We start from the raw sequence: 18,209 nt of genomic DNA on the forward strand, positions 1-18,209 counted from the left end.
GTTAAAAACAGGTCATCCACAAAACAGAATTCACAATCTTTGAGGAAAACTAGCGAAAGCCACTTTCTAAGGTAAATACCTCTTTTAGGACTAAAAGAGACTAAGAAGGCAAATGTATACAACCTAGTATACTCAGAAATTATGGCCACTGGCCGGGCGCGGTGGCTCACGCTTGTAATCCCAGCACTTTGGGAGGCCGAGGCGGGCGGATCACGAGGTCAGGAGATCGAGACCACGGTGAAACCCCGTCTCTACTAAAAATACAAAAAATTAGCCGGGTGTGGTGGCGGGCGCCTGTACTCGGAGAGGCTGAGGCAGGAGAATGGCGTGAACCCGGGAGGCGGAGCTTGCAGTGAGCCGAGATTGCGCCACTGCACTCCAGCCTGGGTGACAGAGTGAGACTCCGTCTCAAAAAAAAAAAAAAAAGAAAGAAAAAAAAAGAAATTATGGCCACCAAGTCATCAAAGATAAGATCAGGGACTTGGCTAAATACTAATACATGATAGAATATCTCTTACAAACCTGCCACACACATTCTCTTTCCCAATTCAGAGGAAGCAATACAACAGTTTCTCACAGCAGAAATCACAGTTTAATGATGCTAAGATAACAGGTTAATTATTTGAGAAAAATTGATTGAACTGTAATTCATAGAACATACCAAAATTAATTCCACCCAGATTAAATGAAAATACAAAACCAGGCTGGGCGCAGTGGCTCACACCTGTAATTCCAGCACTTTGGGAGGCCAAGGCAGGTGGATCATGAGGTCAGGAGTTCAAGACCATCCTGGCTGACACAGGGAAGCCTTGTCTCTACTAAAAATACAAAAATTAGCTGGGCGTGGTAGCAGGCGCCTGTAGTCCCACCTACTTGGGAGGCTGAGGCAGCAGAATTGCTTGAACCCGAGAGGCGGAGGTTGCAGTGAGTCCAGATGGTGTCACTGCAGCACTCTAGCCTGGGCGACAGAACAAGACTCCATCTCAAAAAAAAAAAAAAAAAAAAAAAGAAAATACAAAACCATAAGAGTACTTAAAGAAAGCATGAGTGATTATTTTTAGACTCTTTCTAGACATGACAGCAAAGCCAACAACTATAAAGAGTAATATATGACAAAATTAACGTTTGATATTTCTGTATAACAAAACATCATTGGCCGGACGTGGTGGCTCACGCCTGTAATCCCAACACTTTGGGAGGCCGAGGCAGGTGGATCACGAGGTCAAGAGATCAAGACCATCCTGGCCAACATGGTGAAACCCCGTCTCTACTAAAAATACAAAAATTAGCCGGGCGTGGTGGCGTGCACCTGTAGTCCCAGCTACTCGGGAGGCTGAGGCAGGAGAATTGCTTGAATCCGGGAGGCAGAGGTTGCAGTGAGCCGAGATCACGCCACGGCACTCCAGCCTGCCAATACAGCGAGATTCCATCGCAAAAAAAAAAAAAAAAAAAAAAAAAAAAAAATTCATTAACAAAGTTAACAATAAATTGAGAAAAGGCCTTTTCCAAAGGTCACAGGTAACTGTCACTGACTACTGCTGACTCCCAAAGAGCTGGCTAGAGCATCTAAAACCCCTCCTTCCCAGGGATAGGCATGGAGCCCAGGCAGCAGTGAGCCTTCAGGTTGGGGTCCAGTTGGCCATACATGAGGCTTGGTAAAGAGAAATAAATTCAAGGCTTCATTGCTATAATTCAAAAACAAACTCTGAGCCGGGCACAGTGGCTCATGCCCGTAATCCCAGCACTTTGGAAGGCCGAGGTCAGGAGTTTGAGACCAGCCTGACCAACATAGTGAAACCCGGTCTCTACTAAATACAAAATATTAGCCAGGCGTGGTGGCGCATGTCTGTAATCCCACCTACTCAGGAGGCTGAGGCAGAAAAATCACTTCAACCCAGGAGGTGGAGGTTGCAGTGAGCCGAGATTGTGCCACTGTACTCCAGCCTGGGCAACAAGAGTGAAACTCCCTCTCAAAAACAAAACAAACAAAAAAGACTTTGTCAGTTTCTGTCTCTGGCAAGTGTTAAGGTGCCCTGGCAAGGTATAAATAAGAATGGGCTCTCAGGCTGGGAGCAGTGGCTCACGCCTGTAATCCTAGTACTTTGGGAGGCTGAGGCGGGCAGATCACCTGAGGTCGGAAGTTTGAGACCAGCCTGACCAACATGGAGAAACCCCGTCTCTACTAAAAATACAAAATTAGCCACGTGTGGTGGCGGGCACCTATAATTCCCAGCTACTCAGGAGGCTGAGGCAGGAGAATCGCTGGAACCTGAGAGGCGGAGGTTGCAGTGAGCCGAGATCGCGCCATTGCACTCCAGCCTGGGCAACAAGAGCAAAACTCTTGTCTCCAAAAAAAAAAAAAAGAGAGAATGGGCTCTCTGGGTAATACTGAGTGCTTTCGATAAAGAGAATAAAAATGTAATAATATTAAAAGTCACTTGTAAAATGAAAGTTAGTGTTCTTCCTAGGAAACACTTGTAGGTCAGTCCGTCTACTCTCATCAGAGAGGCTGATTTTTGACCCTTTCTTTTTAGATTCATTGTTTGACAATGCTTCTCTGGGACTTTTATTACTTCTTTAACATAATTGAAAGCCAGCCTGCCATAACATCTTAGGACTCTGAGTGATCCATACCTGTCTGTTTTCCCCTTCACCTTTAAGGTGGACTGATTCTGTAAGAATTATATCCTAGACAGTTCATAAGAACAGAGAACCCCAATGTTGGTACAAGTCAATGGCTTCCTCACCTATCTGCCTCCATCCTTCTAGCCGCATTCATTTACAGTTGGCGTGTGTGTGTGTGTGTGTGTGTGTGTGTGTGTGTGTGTGCTTGTGCTTGTCCTTGTCTTCTTTGTGTTCCCAGACTAAACTGAGGGTCAGGCTGCTACTTCTTTTCTTTTTTTTTTTTCTTCTTGAGATGGAGTTTTGCTCTTGTTGCCCAGGCTGGAGTGCAATGAGTGATCTCGGCTCACTGCAGCCTCTGCCTCCCGGGTTCAAGCAATTCTCCTGCCTCAGCCTCCAGAGTAGCTGGGATTACGGGTGCCTGCCACCACGCCTGGCTAATTTTTTGTATTTTTAGTAGAGATACAGTTCCGCCATGTTGGTCAGGCTGATCTCGAACTCCTGACCTCAGGTGATCCACCCACCTCAGCCTCCCAAAGTGCTGGGATTACAGCCGAGAGCCACCACACCCGGCCTCTTGGGCTGCTATTTCTTGTGGCCCAATAACAAGATGTAGATGAACTGGGGAGGAAGAGTTTTTATTTCTGTAACCAGCCACAGGGAAAAGGCCTGGAAATTATCACCAGACCAACTCAAAATTACAAAGTTTTCCAGAGCTTATACACCTTCTAAGCTATATGTCTACGTGTAAGTGTGCATTTATCTAAAAACATAAGTGACTAACTTCTTTTAAGTTATAACTAAGGTCTGAGTCCCGAAGACCTTCTGGAGCCTCAGTAAGTTTACTAAATCTAAATGGGTCTAGGGGCTGGGGTGATTACCCTTATCTTGTATCCTGCTAAATCATAAAGGTTTGGGGAGTTCCTTTAGACTCCAATGAAATTGTTTGTGTTTTCTTCAGACCCCCAGTAAAATTTGTTTAATCCTAAAAGGGTCCTGAGAAGAATTCCTTCGTTATCTTGTCATGCTTCAAGGCCCTGGAAAAGCCTAGGCAAAACTCTTAGTGGGCTCTTTGTTACATTCCAGCCTTGGTATAAGGGTACTGGCTCAATCAGCTTTTAATGTATAACCTAGCCACTCAGTCAGTGCTGGGACAGCTGTAATGGAGGCCTGCATTAGTGAGACCTGGCCTGCCACACTTGCACTTACATTTCTAACCTAGGACCCTTATTCAGTGCATTTTGTCTTTCATTCGTTTTGGAGGCCCTCTGGAGTTTGTCATAGACCAATTCCTAATTATATCATAAACAATTCTGCGGTGAATGTTACCCTTCATAATTTTTTCTTTTTTTTTTTTGAGATGAAGTCTCATGGCACAATCTTCGCTCACTGCAACCTCTGCCTCCTGGGTTCAAGCCATTCTTCTGCCTCAGCCTACTGAGTAGCTGGGATTACAGACGTGCACCACCAATGCCTGGCTAATTTTTGCATTTTTAGTAGAGACAGGGTCGCATCATGTTGGCCAGGCTGGCCTCGAACTCCTGGCCTCAGGTGATCCACCCGCCTCAGCCTCCCAAAGTGCTGAGATTACAGGCATGGGCCACCTTGCCTGGCTCAAAGTTTGTTTTTGAACTACAGCAATGAAGCCTTGAATTTATTTCTCCCCACCACGCTTCATCTACAGCCAACTGGACCCCAATCTGAAGGCTTACTGCTGCCTGGGCTCCATGCCTATCCCTGGGAAGGAGGGGTTTTAGATGCTCTAGCCAACTCTCTGGGACTCAGCAGTAGTGAGTCACAGTTGCTTGCATGACTGGCCCTGACCTACTTGGCCCCACTCTCGTATCTGAGCTTTACTTTATTCCTGAGACCCAGGCTTTTCGTGATCCCAGTCCTGAGGACTTGCCTTGTTCTCTTTCTTGGCAAACTGCTTATTTGCCCGGTCTCAAATATTTCAGCTTGCTCTTGCCAGGGTCCCATAGAGAGTGGAGATCAGCTTGGAACAAAGAGCTTCCTATGTGCTGATCAAATGGCCGTGAGCTGCCTGAGTCTCTGATCACAGCCTGCTCCTAGAGTGTCCTCTATCAGCTTCACTCCCTGTACTCTGGGTGGTCTTCCCTCTGCTGTTTGCAAAGCCGTTTGCTGCTTACTCTCTGGACACTATCTGTACTGGGTTGAACAGTATCCCTCTAACTGCGCAAGAATCTATTTCTGTTGTTTTAACCCATCACTCTCCAGTATTTTGTTACAACAACCCTAGGAAGCTCATACACTATCTATGAGGGTTTAGCTGCTTCACATCACCTCCCCCATACCAGCATCTGCCCACCTCAAGGACAAGTCTGATTCCAGGTTTCAGCCCTTTCTGGTCTGCTCCAACACACAAACAACAGGCCCATAACCAGATCTATCATAATAAAAAAGACATTATGCCTTTAAATTCTGAAACTGTCATAATAGGAGACATTATGCCTTTAAATTCTGAAAAGTACTCTTAACTAAAAGTAGGAGTACTCCACAGAAACCAAATGTAAAAATAAATACTCAGACCAAAGTACTAAATAAAGAGAGCTCTACCATACTGATTCCAAATTCCTCTTTGCCTTTTTATCACCCCTTTTTATCAACCTATTTTGAATTCTTAAAGTATCTTTTAATAGATTCCCCTGTGCTTTGCTATAAGCTGGCACCATGGAAGCAATCCTATCCAGAAAGAAGCAGAGAAAACAAGTGAATGAGAAGTGTGGTGTTTGGCACATTGGAACAGCAATGGATTGGAGTCATATATTACATTTGAATCCCAGTTCCACCTCTTACTGGCTCCATGGGCTTGTAAGAGTTATTCAGTCTCTCTGGCCCTGTTTCCTAAAGGCTCTGAAAACAAATTGGCTAGGTTCAAATCCAGGATCTACCTCTTACTAGCTGTATGACCTTATACAAGCTATTTAACCTTGCTGTGCTTTAGTTTCTTCATCTAAAAAAAGAAGTATAACAACAAAAATTAGCTGGGTGTGGTGGCGCGTGCCTGTAGTCTCAGCTACTTGGGAGGCTAAGGCAGAAGAATCACTTGAACCCAGAAGGTGGAGGTTACAGTGAGCCGAGATTGCGCCATTGCACTCCAGCCTGGGCGACAGAGCGAGACTCCATCTCAAAAAAAAAAAAAAAGAAGTATAATAACAATACCTACTGCATAGAAATATTGCTAGGATTCAGTGATTTAGTATACATAAAGCACTTAGCACAGTACCATGGACACAGTAAGAGCTTGATAAATGTTAGCTTCGACTGCTGCTGCTGATACTATTACTACCATTATTATTATCTGTAATACAACTAATGCCACTTACAGGATTATAAACCAAGAGAATATATGTGAAAGCACTCGGCATACTGCCTTGCATGTAAGAGACAATAAATATGTATTGAATCTGAAATAAACAGGAGATAGGAATATTCAAAAAAGTAGTATTCCTTTTTTGAGGGCCAGAGATGGGCACATTGGCCAAAAGCCATGTATCCAAAAGTGCTAAATACTCAGTGCAGCAAGAAAGGCTAAAGGCATTCTCAGGAATGTCATAGACTTCCCAATGGAGCACTGCCCCACTGCGGCTATCTCAGAATCTCAGGATTGTCTGGTAAGGTACACATCGTCTAGTCAAGCCCTGTTCACATCACCTCCTGCAATGTCCCCATCCAATTCCCCTATTTGGGCAGAACACCTCTGTAGAGTATCATCTACAAGTGGGTCATAAGGCCTGTGACTCATTACCATGTCCTGACATTCTCAACTTCATTTTCTGTGCTGAAATACTGGCCAAAATAGAGTCCAAAAATGAGCTCTGCTGCCAGGCTTAACCCAATCTCTTATTTGTACACCATGCTTTAAAATGCACAAAACTCTTGTACATATATTTTACCCTCTGTAGTAGGCAGGGACTATTAACCACATTATACAAATGGAGAAACCGACTCTCAGCCAGGGAGATTAAGTACTTGTTCAATATTGTAGGGCACTGGTGCTCAACTGGGGATGATTTGTCCTACAAGGGGACATCTGGTAGTGTATGGAAACACTCTGAATTGTCACTACTTGGAGATTACCCCTAGCAATTAGTGGGTAAAGGTAATGGATGCTGCTAAACATCCTATAATGTATGACAGTCCCCTACAACAAAGAATTATGTGGTCCAAATGCCAATAGTGTTAATGTTGAGAAACACTGTTACAAAGCAAAAAAGGGTCAGAGATAGGACCCTTGTTTCTGCTATTCTTTAAAGAATTTGTGTTTGTTTATTTAAAGAACAATTATCTTGCAAATGAGAGCAAGAAACAGATAACAGTGGGAGAATCCAAGTGAAGAGGGGGAGAAAAGATCTATGGACTAAGCAAAATAATCCTGGGAATTCCAGTGGCTTGAAATTGTTTGTTTTTCACACTGTTCTAAGAGGGGCAGGCCATCTCTCCAATAAATAATCATAATGCTGTAGTAAACTCCGTAATTGTAAAAATATAATTTCATAAAGAGACAACTTGCTCATTTTCTTTAAAATTATAAATTGTAATTGTTAGGCAGCAATTTTATTCTCAAACTACTCAATTTTCAATTGCTAAATTATTTATACTTCCCTAATATTTGTATACCACAGCTGGAGTACAGTCGTGCTTGTCTTTGAATGCAGGGACGACAAATGAATATAGGTGACATTAATAAGATTAATACTCAAGCCATTAGTAATCATGCTAGAAAGCGCAGTTGAGTATTTTGGTTAAAATAGTCAACAAATGCAAAAGATAAACGAAGTCTGCCTTTTAAACAAGAGTTACATACGGTGCGTCAAATATTGCTAGGTTTTTCAATCAAACCAAGAACTGAGGAAAGTGTTATTCCCAAGTGAGGAATTTTAGAACATTCTAGGCAAAGATACATACTGCATGCAAGTGATACGACACCTTAATTAGATTCAACCAGCAGACTGTATTACACTGCGACTCGGAACAATAGTTCTGAGCCAAGATTACAATAAATTTCAAAATCTATAATGTGTGAAATTAAATTCCACAATAATGCATAAAAGTCCTAATTTGAATCAATTTTCAACTTGCAAATACATGAAAAACTAAAAAATGAAATTCAGAGTAGGAGAAACAAAGAATATACAAGTATTAGTAAATACTATTAATTAGGAAGGCCAAATCTCCACTGAACAAGAATTAGACATTTTCGACCATATTCATTCCACTGCAAAGATATTTAATTTTTCAAAACTATCAGAACTTGAATCTCACATATACTATTAGGATATACTTTTTTATTATTTTAAGGTAAGCTCTCTCCCTCAAAGGATTAATCTAGGATCTACTAGTGCATTCAAATAAATAAAAGTAGAAAACACTAAAGTTTGTATGTTGGTACATTCACCTTTTATTGATGAAACAATATACTGATAATAGTATGAATTCCATGGCTGCTATATGAATGTGAACTTGCAGTAACAACAAATGAAGACAAATAAACAGCATAGAGGATTAAGATCCAGACAGGTAAAAATATAGCAAAGGTTAGAGTTAAGTCAATAAATTAGGATCACCATGAATAGTTCCATTTCAGTAAGGTATTAACAAGGTAAGGTATTCAGTCTCTCTGGCCCTGTTTCCTAAGAAAGGCTCTGAAAACAAATTGGCTGGGTTCAAATCCAGGATCTACCTCTTACTAGCTGTGTGACCTTATACAAGCTATTTAACCTTGCTGTGCTTTAGTTTCTTCATCTAAAAGAAGAAGTATAATAACGAAAATTAGCTGGGTGTGGTGGGTAAGTAAAATAACAGTTACTTATCTTATCTTTGTGGGTAAGTCTACAAAACCTTAGTTAAGCGTAGCTGAAACAGAATAAAACTAAAAACCAATACTCGGAACACTTAGGGAGTGGTTCTGTTCTATTCAAGTTTTTTTTTTTTTTTTTTTTTCCTGAGACAGAGTCTCACTCTGTCATTCAGACTGGAGGGCAGAGGCGCGATCTCACCTCACGGCAACCTCCGCCTCCCAGGTTCAAGCAATTCTCTTGCTTCAGCCTCCTGAGTACCTAGGATTACAGGCATGCACCACTATGCCCGGCTAAATTTTTTTGTATTTTTAGTAGAGATGGGGTTTCACCATGTTGGCCAGGCTGATTTCGAACTCCTGACCTCGTGATTCGCCCACCTCGGTCTCCCAAAGTGCTGGGATTGCAGGCATGGCCACCGCGCCCAGGCTCTATTCAGTTTTCTAATGAACAACTTAGTTTAGGGATATTTAAGAAATGTGCAAATGCTGGCAGGTGCAATGCTGGCAGGGACAGCTGTTACTACATGAGTGCAGAATCAAGATTCAAAATTTCAAAAGAAGGGAATGCGGCCCGGTGCGGTGGCTCATGGCTGTAATCCCAGCACTTTGGGAGGCCGAAGCAGGCGGATCACAAGGTCAGGAGTTCGAGACCAGCCTGGCCAATATGGTGAAACCCCGTCTCTACTAAAAATACAAAAATTAGCTGGGCGTGGTGGCGGGCACCTGTAGTCCCAGCTACTCTGGAGGCAGAGGTTGCAGTGAGCCGGTAATCACGCCACTGCATTCCAGCCTGGGCGACAGAGAGAGACTCTGTCTCAAAAAAAAAAAAAAAAAAAAAAAGGAAGAGACTGCTAGGCTGAAACAAGAAAAATTAGAAAAATTGAATGTGAAGAAACAGAAGTCAAAGAACTTATAGCTACTCAGAGCTGGAACGGATCTTGAAAATAATTGATTACTGCAATGCTCTAATGCTGCTGATGAAGGAAACAAGGACCAGTAAGTACCCTTCCGGGGTGACACCTAAAATGCGTGGGAAAGCCTATGCACAGTAATACCTAAATGAATTAGGAGAACTAACCTGTAGCCTTAGTAAATCAGAAAAGATGGGATGTCTGGGAATATTCCCAAATTAATAAGCATAAAAAGATGCTTGGGAGGGGATCCTTCTTCCTCTAGGCATCTGTGATTCTTAGGTGACTAGTAACTACAGAGCTGAGAAACAATATTTCATTGTAGTTATAAGAATGGGCTGCCAGCTTGACTGATAGGGTTCAAATCCCAGCTCTGCTACTCACTAGCTATAAGACCCCAAATAAGTTACTTAAGGTCTCTGTCCCTTCGTTTCTTCATCTGTAAGAGGAAGACAATAATAGCAACCACCTCATTTAGAGCACAGCCTGGTAAGTAATAAAACTCATGCATGTTAAGTATTACTTTTGTGACAATAGGATGAGAATATGCACGCCAGCAAACATTTTATTTTTTCTGAGCAACCATGTGCAATAGCCACAAAGATATGCAACACACACACTTCGGAAAGCTCTATCCATTTGGAGGGGGGAAACAAGGAAGTAGAGAAAAAAGCAGAAAGAATTAAACCACCAAAAGACTGCTACAGATGCTCTAGACAGAAGAGATTTCATTCAGCACAACTCAAACAAACACAGAACTCCATTTCTGGACACCTACAGAGACTTAGACCTGGCCTGCAGAAGGCATCTCCCCTACTCTCTACATCATTTTTTGGGGGTTCAAAACTCACTGAAAACTTTATCATTCCATTTTTTTAAAAAAATCCACATAATACCTCATTTTGTTTTACACATCATACATCTTTATTGAGACTTTTTATGGTCAAGGTGAATATGCAAAATTTTAGCTGGATAAAATGACTCTAGTTATCCTTTATGGCATAGTATCTCATAACCAAGAAGTAAGTATGGTTAGAAGGCTCCATGTTTACAGAAGAATGCCAATCCTAGCCCCAGTTATACTAATGGCCCCTCTTGTTCTTATTCAGCATCATAGAATACCCATAACTTCAAGTAATTTCCAGGTAGAATAATCCCTAATTGACTGACACTCAATAACCTGGCTGAGAGGTATTATATTTATCAAGGGACTGCCTAAAAAATACGTAGAGTTAGGCCAAGCACAGTGGCTCATGCCTGTAATCCCAGCACTTTGAGAGGCTGAGACAGGTGAATCATTTGAGGTCAGGAGTTCAAGACCAGCCCAACCAACATGGTGAAACACTGTCTCTACTAAAAATACAAAAATTAGCCAGGTGTGGTGGTACATGCCTGTAATCCCAGCTACTTGGGAGGCTGAGGCAGGAGAATTGCTTGAACCTGGGAGGCGGAGGTTGCAGTGAGCTGAGATCGTGCCACTGCACTCCAGCCTGGACAACAGAGCGAGACTCCATCTCAAAAAAAAAAAAAAAAAAAAAACTTAAGAGTTGACCATTCACTCATTCTTGATTGGCGGTCTTCAAAGCTGGGGCATGTGTACCACAGAGGATAGGCAAGATGATCACCGAGGTGTGGAAAGAGTATATTAGGACTTCTATTTATATTCATTTTCTAGCTAATAAATAAGAAATCGAGCTTTGTTAATATTTAGTACATGGATTGGCACTGGTACACTCACTAGTCCCTATATAATCTACACTATGAAACACTCTTTTTTTTTTTTTTTTTTTTTTTTTTATTATACTTTAGGGTTTTAGGGTACATGTGCACAATGTGCAGGTTTGTTACATATGTATCCATGTGCCATGTTGATTTCCTGCACCCATTAACTCGTCATTTAGCATTAGGTGTGAAACACTCTTAAGAAAGAATGGGCCGGGCGCGGTGGCTCACGCTTGTAATCCCAGCACTTTGGGAGGCCGAGGCGGGCGGATCACTAGGTCAGGAGATCGAGACCACGGTGAAACCCCGTCTCTACTAAAAAAACAAACAAAAAAAAATTAGCCGGGCGTGGTGGCAGGCGCCTGTAGTCCCAGCTACTCGGAGAGGCTGAGGCAGGAGAATGGCGGGAACCCGGGAGGCGGAGCTTGCAGTGAGCCGAGATCGCGCCACTGTACTCCAGCCTGGGCGACAGAGCGAGACTCCGTCTCAAAAAAAAAAGAAAGAATGGTATTGCAAAGCACTGTGCTTTACAGGAGCACAGTTAAATGGATTTACAGATTATAGTATATGGTTTAATGAAGCTAAATCCTCATTGAATAGACAAGTGGCTCAAGACTCTTGCAAAGAAACCACAGATTGAAGACTATGAATACAAGCAAACAGTAATGGAGCTGACACTTCTACTTTTAGTATATCAACCAAAACACAAAGTTAAAAAAATACCTAATTAGATTTTAAAAGTTGTCTGCAAAACTTGAAATTAGCAAGACTATTTTAAATAAGACTTACACACACTGTTGTTAAAAATGAACCCCAAATCTTAAGTATATATGGCTACGTTGCCATCACGATTCAATTTTCTTTTTCTTTTTTTTTTTTGAGAAGGAGTCTCTGTCTGTCACCCAGGCTGGAGTGCAGTGGCGCAATCTCAGTTCACTGCAACCTCTGCCTCCCAGGTTCAAATGATTCTCATGCCTCAGCCTCCAAAGTAGCTGGGATTACAGGCATGCACCACCACAACCAGAAAATTCTTGTATTTTTAGTAGAGATGGGGTTTCACCATGTTGGCCAGGCTACTCCTGGCCTCAAGTGATCTGCCCACCTCAGCTTCCCAAAGTGCTGGGATTACAGGCATGAGCCACCGGGCCCGGCCTTCTTTTTTTTTTTTTTAAAGACATGGAGTCTATGGCCTGGGCTGGAATGCAATGGTGCAATCAAAGCTCACTGCAGCGTTGAACTCCTAGGCTCAAGCAATCCTCCCACCTCAGTCTCCTGAGTAGCTAGGACTAAAGACAAATGCCACCATGCCCAGCTAATTTTTTTTTTTATTTTTTGTAGAGACAGAGTCTCACGATGTTGCCCAGGCTGGTCTCAAACTTCTGGCCTCAAGCCATGCCCCTGCCTCAGCCCCCCAAAGTGCTGGGATTACAGGCATGAGCCACCACACCTGGCCTATAATTAGATCTTTAAAATCCAGAACCCAGAATATGAAAGCAATTCTCTACAGGCTTTTTTTTAATGATGTTTAAAGTCAAGAAAACATACTAAAGCAAATTCTAGATGAATCAAACATTTAAACATTTTTAAAAAGTGAAACCATAAAAACACTAGAAGAAAACACGGATATTTTAAAAAATAAAGTCAAAAAGCCCTTCCAAATATGACAATAAAAAAATGACAGGCTGGGCACAGTGGCAAATGCCTATAATCCCAACATTTTGAGAGGCCAAGGTGGGAGGACCACTGGAGGCCAGAGACAAGCCTCAGCAATATATCGAGACCTTATCTCTACAAAAAATATTAGCCAAGTGTGGTAGCGCACGCCTGTAGTTCCAGCTACTCAGGAGGCTGAGGCTGGAGGATCACTTGAGCCCAGGAGACTGAGGTTGCAGTGAGCTATGACTGCACCACTGCACTCCAGCCTGGGTGACAGAGCAAGACCCTGTCTCTAAAAAAAAAAAAAAAAGAAAGAAAGAAAAAGATTGATGAATTTCACTAAATAAAAAATAAAAATTCCTGCAGAGCAAAAATAAGTCTTAAACATAACAATCAAAAACAGTGATACACTGTATTGGTGGGGGGGTATGGAGAAACTGGCATTATTATGCTACTGTTGGTAGTTGCATAAACCAATAGGACTTTACTGGGAAGCAATTTGGCGATATCTATCAAAATTACTAATTCACATACCTTTAACCCAACAACTGTTCTAGAAATTTTCTTACAGATTTATTATATTCACAATGTACAAATGACTACTTGGAAATTACTTAAATGTCCATTAACCTAGGACTGGTTAAATAAATTATGGTACATGCATACAATGCAATTCTATGCAGTCATAAAAAGAATGAAGAGGCTCTGAGGTGGGTATGAAGTGCTATGATTTCCAAGACACACTGCTAAGGGAGGAAAACAAAGTGCAGAACAGTGTTTATGGTATGCTACCATCTGTGTAAAAAAAAAAAAAAAACTGGGAAGCGGGTAGCAGAAAGAGAAAATATATAAATATATAATTCCTTACATATGCAGGCTAATGTCTGAAAAAAATACATAAAAATCTGATAAACGTGATAGCAATGATTGCCTCTAAGAAACAGGTTTTATGGCCAGGCACAGTGGCTCACACCTGTAATCCCAACACTTGGGAGGCTGAGGCAGGCTGATCACCTAAGGTCAGGAGTTCGAGACAAGCCTGTCCAACATGGTGAAACCCCCATCTCTGCTAAAACTACAAAAATTAGCTAGGCGCGGTGGTGGGAGCCTATAATCCCAGCTACTCAGGAGGCTGAGGCAGGAGAATCGCTTGAACCTGGGAGGCAGAGGTTGCAGTGAGCCGAGATCACACTACTGCACTCCAGCCTGGGTGACAAAGTAAGACTCTGCCTTAAAAAAAAAAAAAAAAAAAAAAAAAAAGTTTCACATGCTAGATACCTTTAATAATTTTCCAACTTTCTAGCTACTCAGGTTACTCCTCTCATCCAGTCCATCCACAAATCATGTTAGCTACGCCTTCAAAAGACATCCAGACTGTTCTACATTCTGACTGTGGCAATGGTTATATGAATCTATGTATGTGTTAGAATTCATAGACCTGTATATACAAAGGGTCAATTTTACTTTACCCTTTGTATATACAAGTCTACTTTTACTTTTAATTTTGTTAATACAAAAATAATTTTTTAAAAAAGACATCCAGGCCAGAAGCAGTGGCTCACACCTGTAATCCCAGCACCTTGGGAGGCCGAGGCAGGTGAATCACCTGAGTCAGGAGTTGAAGACCAACCTGGCCAATATGGCGAAACCCCATCTCTATTAAAACTACAAAACTTAGCCACGCATGGTAGCAACGACCTATAATCCTAGCTACTCAGGAGGCTGAGGCAGGAGAATCACTTGAATCCAGGAGGCGGAGGTTGCAGTGAGCCAAGATCACACCACTGCACTCCAGCCTGGCTCTGTCTCAAAAAAAAAAAAAAAAAAAAAGACATCTAGTATCTACCCACTTTTTACCACCTCCACTGCCACCATCTCTTATCTGAATCATTACAATACCCTCCTGACCAGATGCCCTGGTTCTCTTCTTCACTTCCTATAGTCATCTCCACATAGCAGCCAGTGTGATCCTGTTAAAAACTAAACCAAATCATGTCCTCAAAAGCCTCCAATGGCTCCCGATTTCACGTAGAAAAAATGCCAAAGTCCTTACAAGAGCCTACCCAGCCCAAAGCAGCTTGACCTCCTGTTCCCGAGGTTTCCTTTCCTACTGCCCTCCTCACTTACTAAACTCAAGCTGCACTGGCCCTCTTGCCCTCCTTTGACAACACCAGGCATGTTCCTACCTCCCAGTCTTTGCTCTAGCTGTTCCCTCTGCCGGAAATATTTTTCTCCTAGATATCCACTTGACATTCTCACATCCTTCAAGTCTCCTTACATCTCACCTCCATGAAGTTTATCCTGACCACCTTATTTAATCATGCAACCTACTGGCCCTTTCCTCCACAACTCCCCCATCTGTACTCCTGATTCCTCTCTCTCTTTTTTTTTTTTTTTTTTTGAGACAGAGTCTTGCTCTTTCTCCCAGGCCAGAGTGCCGTGGCGCGATCTCGGCTCACTGCAAGCTCCGCTTCCCGGGTTCATGCCATTCTCCTGCCTCAGCCTCCTGAGTAGCTGGGACTACAGGAGCCCGCCACTGCGCCCAGCTAATTTTTTGTATTTTTAGTAGAGACGGGGTTTCACCGTGTTAGCCAGGATGGTCTCAATCTCCTGACCTCGTGATCCGCCCGCCTCGGCCTCCCAAAATGCTGGGATTATAGGCGTGAGCCACCGCACCCAGCTGATTCCTCTTTATCCTACTCAATTTTTTTCTCTTTTCCAAAGTACATATCATCTTTTAGTAAAATTTACTTGTTATGCTTATTGTCTTTATAACCCCACTACTAGAAGATAAACTCCACGAGGACAGGGATCTTCCATCTGTTTTATTCACAGATATATCCCACACATCTAGAAAAGTGCCTGGCACATATTAGGTGTTTGGTAACTATTTTACTCCTCCCTAAGGTGAAATGACATCAAATAAATGAGTAAATGAACAAACAAATGAACACATAAACAAGTGGTTGTGTTTCTGATTAGAGAACATTTGAACAGAGACCTAAAAGAAGGAAGGGAACAAAGCATCTCTCCTGGAGAAAACCATTTCAGGTGAAAGGGTAAGTACAAATGTCCTGAGGCAGGCACACCTTAGCATGTTCCAGAAAAAAGGGAAAAAAGAAACAAAAAGGAGGACAATGTGGGTGGCACAAGTGAGGCAGGGAGTAGACCACGAGGGCAGTGAGGTGATGGGAGGCCACATTACACAGGGGAAAACCCACAGCACACAGGGCAAACGCTGGCTTGTACTTGAGATGAGAAAGAGGCCACTAGAGAGCTTCAAATGAAATGTTATGATCTATGTTAGTTAAATGTTATATGTTAGTTAAAAATCTTTCCATAAAGAAGGCACAGGTGGAGTTGAACTTCCAAGCACATTCTACAAAACATCCACAAAAAAATTGTTAAGCTCTCCCCAAGAAAAGTAAAAGAAAGAATACTCCCCAATGTAACTTTATGGGGCTAATACAAATCATGAAACCAAAACCAAATGTACAAAGATAGTTCCCAAAAAAGTACACATTAATTTTTGAGCCAATTTTAAGTCCTGGACAAAATACTGGCAAATCTCATTTAGAAATGCATGTAATCCCAGCCTCTTTGGGAGGCCAAGGCAGGAGAATCACTTGAGGTCAGGAGTTCGAGACCAGCCTGGCCAACATGGTGAAACCTCATCTCTACTAAACATACAAAATTAGCTGAGCTTGGTGGCACTTGCCTGTAATCCCAGCTACTTGGGAGGCTGAGGCAGGAGAATTGCTTGAACCCAGGAGGCAGAGCTTGCAGTGAGCCAAGATGGCACCACTGCACTCCAGCCTGGGCAACAGAGCAAGGCTTTGTCTCAAAAATAATTGCCAGATATGGTGGCTCATGCCTGTAATCCCAGCATTTTGGAAGGCCAAGGTGGTGGATCACTTGAGGTCAGGAGTTCGAGACCAGCTTGGCCAACATGGCAAAACCCCTTCTCTTCTAAAACTACAAAAATTAGCCAGGCACGGTGGCGCGTGATTGTAATCCCAGCTACTCAGGAGGCTGAGGCAAGAGAATCGCTTGAACTGAGGAGGCAGAGGGAGGTTGCAATGAGCTAAGATGGCGCCATTGCACTCCAGCCTGGAGCCATTACACTCCAGTCTCACTCTGTCACAGAAAAAAACAAAACAAACAAACAAAAATAAAACAATAATAGCAGCCAGGCGCAGTGCCTCACACCTATAATCCCAGCACTTTGGGAGGCAGAGGCGGGCAGATCACGAGGTAAGGAGTTCAAGACCAGCCTGACCAATATGGTGAAACCCCGTCTCTACTAAAAATACAAAAATTAGCCAGGCATAGTGGTGCCCACCTGTAGTCTCAGCTACTTGGGAGGCCGAGGCAAAAGAACTGCTTGAACCCGGGAGGTGGAGGGTGCAGTGAGCCAAATCTAACCACTGCACTCTAGCCTGGGTGACAGCGCAAGACGTCTCAAAAAAAAAAATGATAATAATAGCTACATTTATTGAGCACCACTCTAAATGCTTTTCATGGATTAACTCATTTAATCTTCACAACAACCCTATGTCGTGTTATTTCGTCCATTTTTACAGACAAAGAAACTAAGACACAGAGAGGCTAAATAATTTACCAAAGTCCACAGATAGAAAGTAGAGATTCTGAAGATTCTGAATTTCAAAAACATCAATGATATTCTGATTTAATTGCTCTGGGGTGGAACCAATACTCTTTAAAGCACCCCAAGCGATTCTAATGTGCAACTAGGGTTAGGAAGAACTAAATCCATTAGCTAACTTCCCCCACCCTGAGAGAGAGTACATGGACACAGCCAAGGAAGGAGACATTTTAGTGAGGATTAAATATAAAACAAGCAACAAGGGTCAGAAAACATGATTTCCCAGGTGCTTTCCAACAGTGAAATTCTACCATTATCTGTTTCCACATAGTCTTTCTAGAAGTCTAGGAGGTGTAATATTCCGTGTTACACCAGCTAGCAGGTTCAATTCTAGTTCACTTTGGAGAAATCTGTCAGCTTATATCTTTGGGATGGAGTTCCCAAAACAAGAATAGGGTAAAATATCCCAGCAGCTTATAATACAAGTTGAGTATCCCTTACCCAAATGCTTGGGAACAGAAGTGTTTCAGATTTCAGGCTTTGGAATATGTGCATTATACGCTTACTGACTGAATATCCCAAATCCGAAAATCCAAAACCTGAAATGCTCCAGTAAGCATTTCCTTTGAGAATCATCTCAGCACTCAAAAAGTGTGAAATTTTGGAGCATTTCAAATTTTGGATTTTCAGATTAGGAATACTCAACCTATACTAGAATACAATTATTTCAGAATAAAAACCACAGCCCTACTTTACAGAAAAGAGTAGCAAAAAGAGGGAAGAATTCAAGAGGCCAACCTAATATTTTGTAAAAGTATAACTGGATAAATGTTACTGAGCTGCCCAAAGACCACTTCTGTTGACTGGAGCT

General features: G+C 42.3%; 1 protein-coding gene across 21 annotated transcripts in view; it reads right to left on the minus strand.

Annotated features, from left to right (window-relative positions):
- Nucleotides 1–18,209, minus strand: part of MELK (maternal embryonic leucine zipper kinase) — a 105,696-nt gene that overhangs the window by 48,087 nt on the left and 39,400 nt on the right. The gene's annotated exons all lie outside the window — the stretch shown is intronic.

This window comes from Symphalangus syndactylus, chromosome 9 (assembly GCF_028878055.3).
Source record: "Symphalangus syndactylus isolate Jambi chromosome 9, NHGRI_mSymSyn1-v2.1_pri, whole genome shotgun sequence".
Classification (NCBI taxonomy): Eukaryota; Metazoa; Chordata; class Mammalia; order Primates; family Hylobatidae; genus Symphalangus; species Symphalangus syndactylus.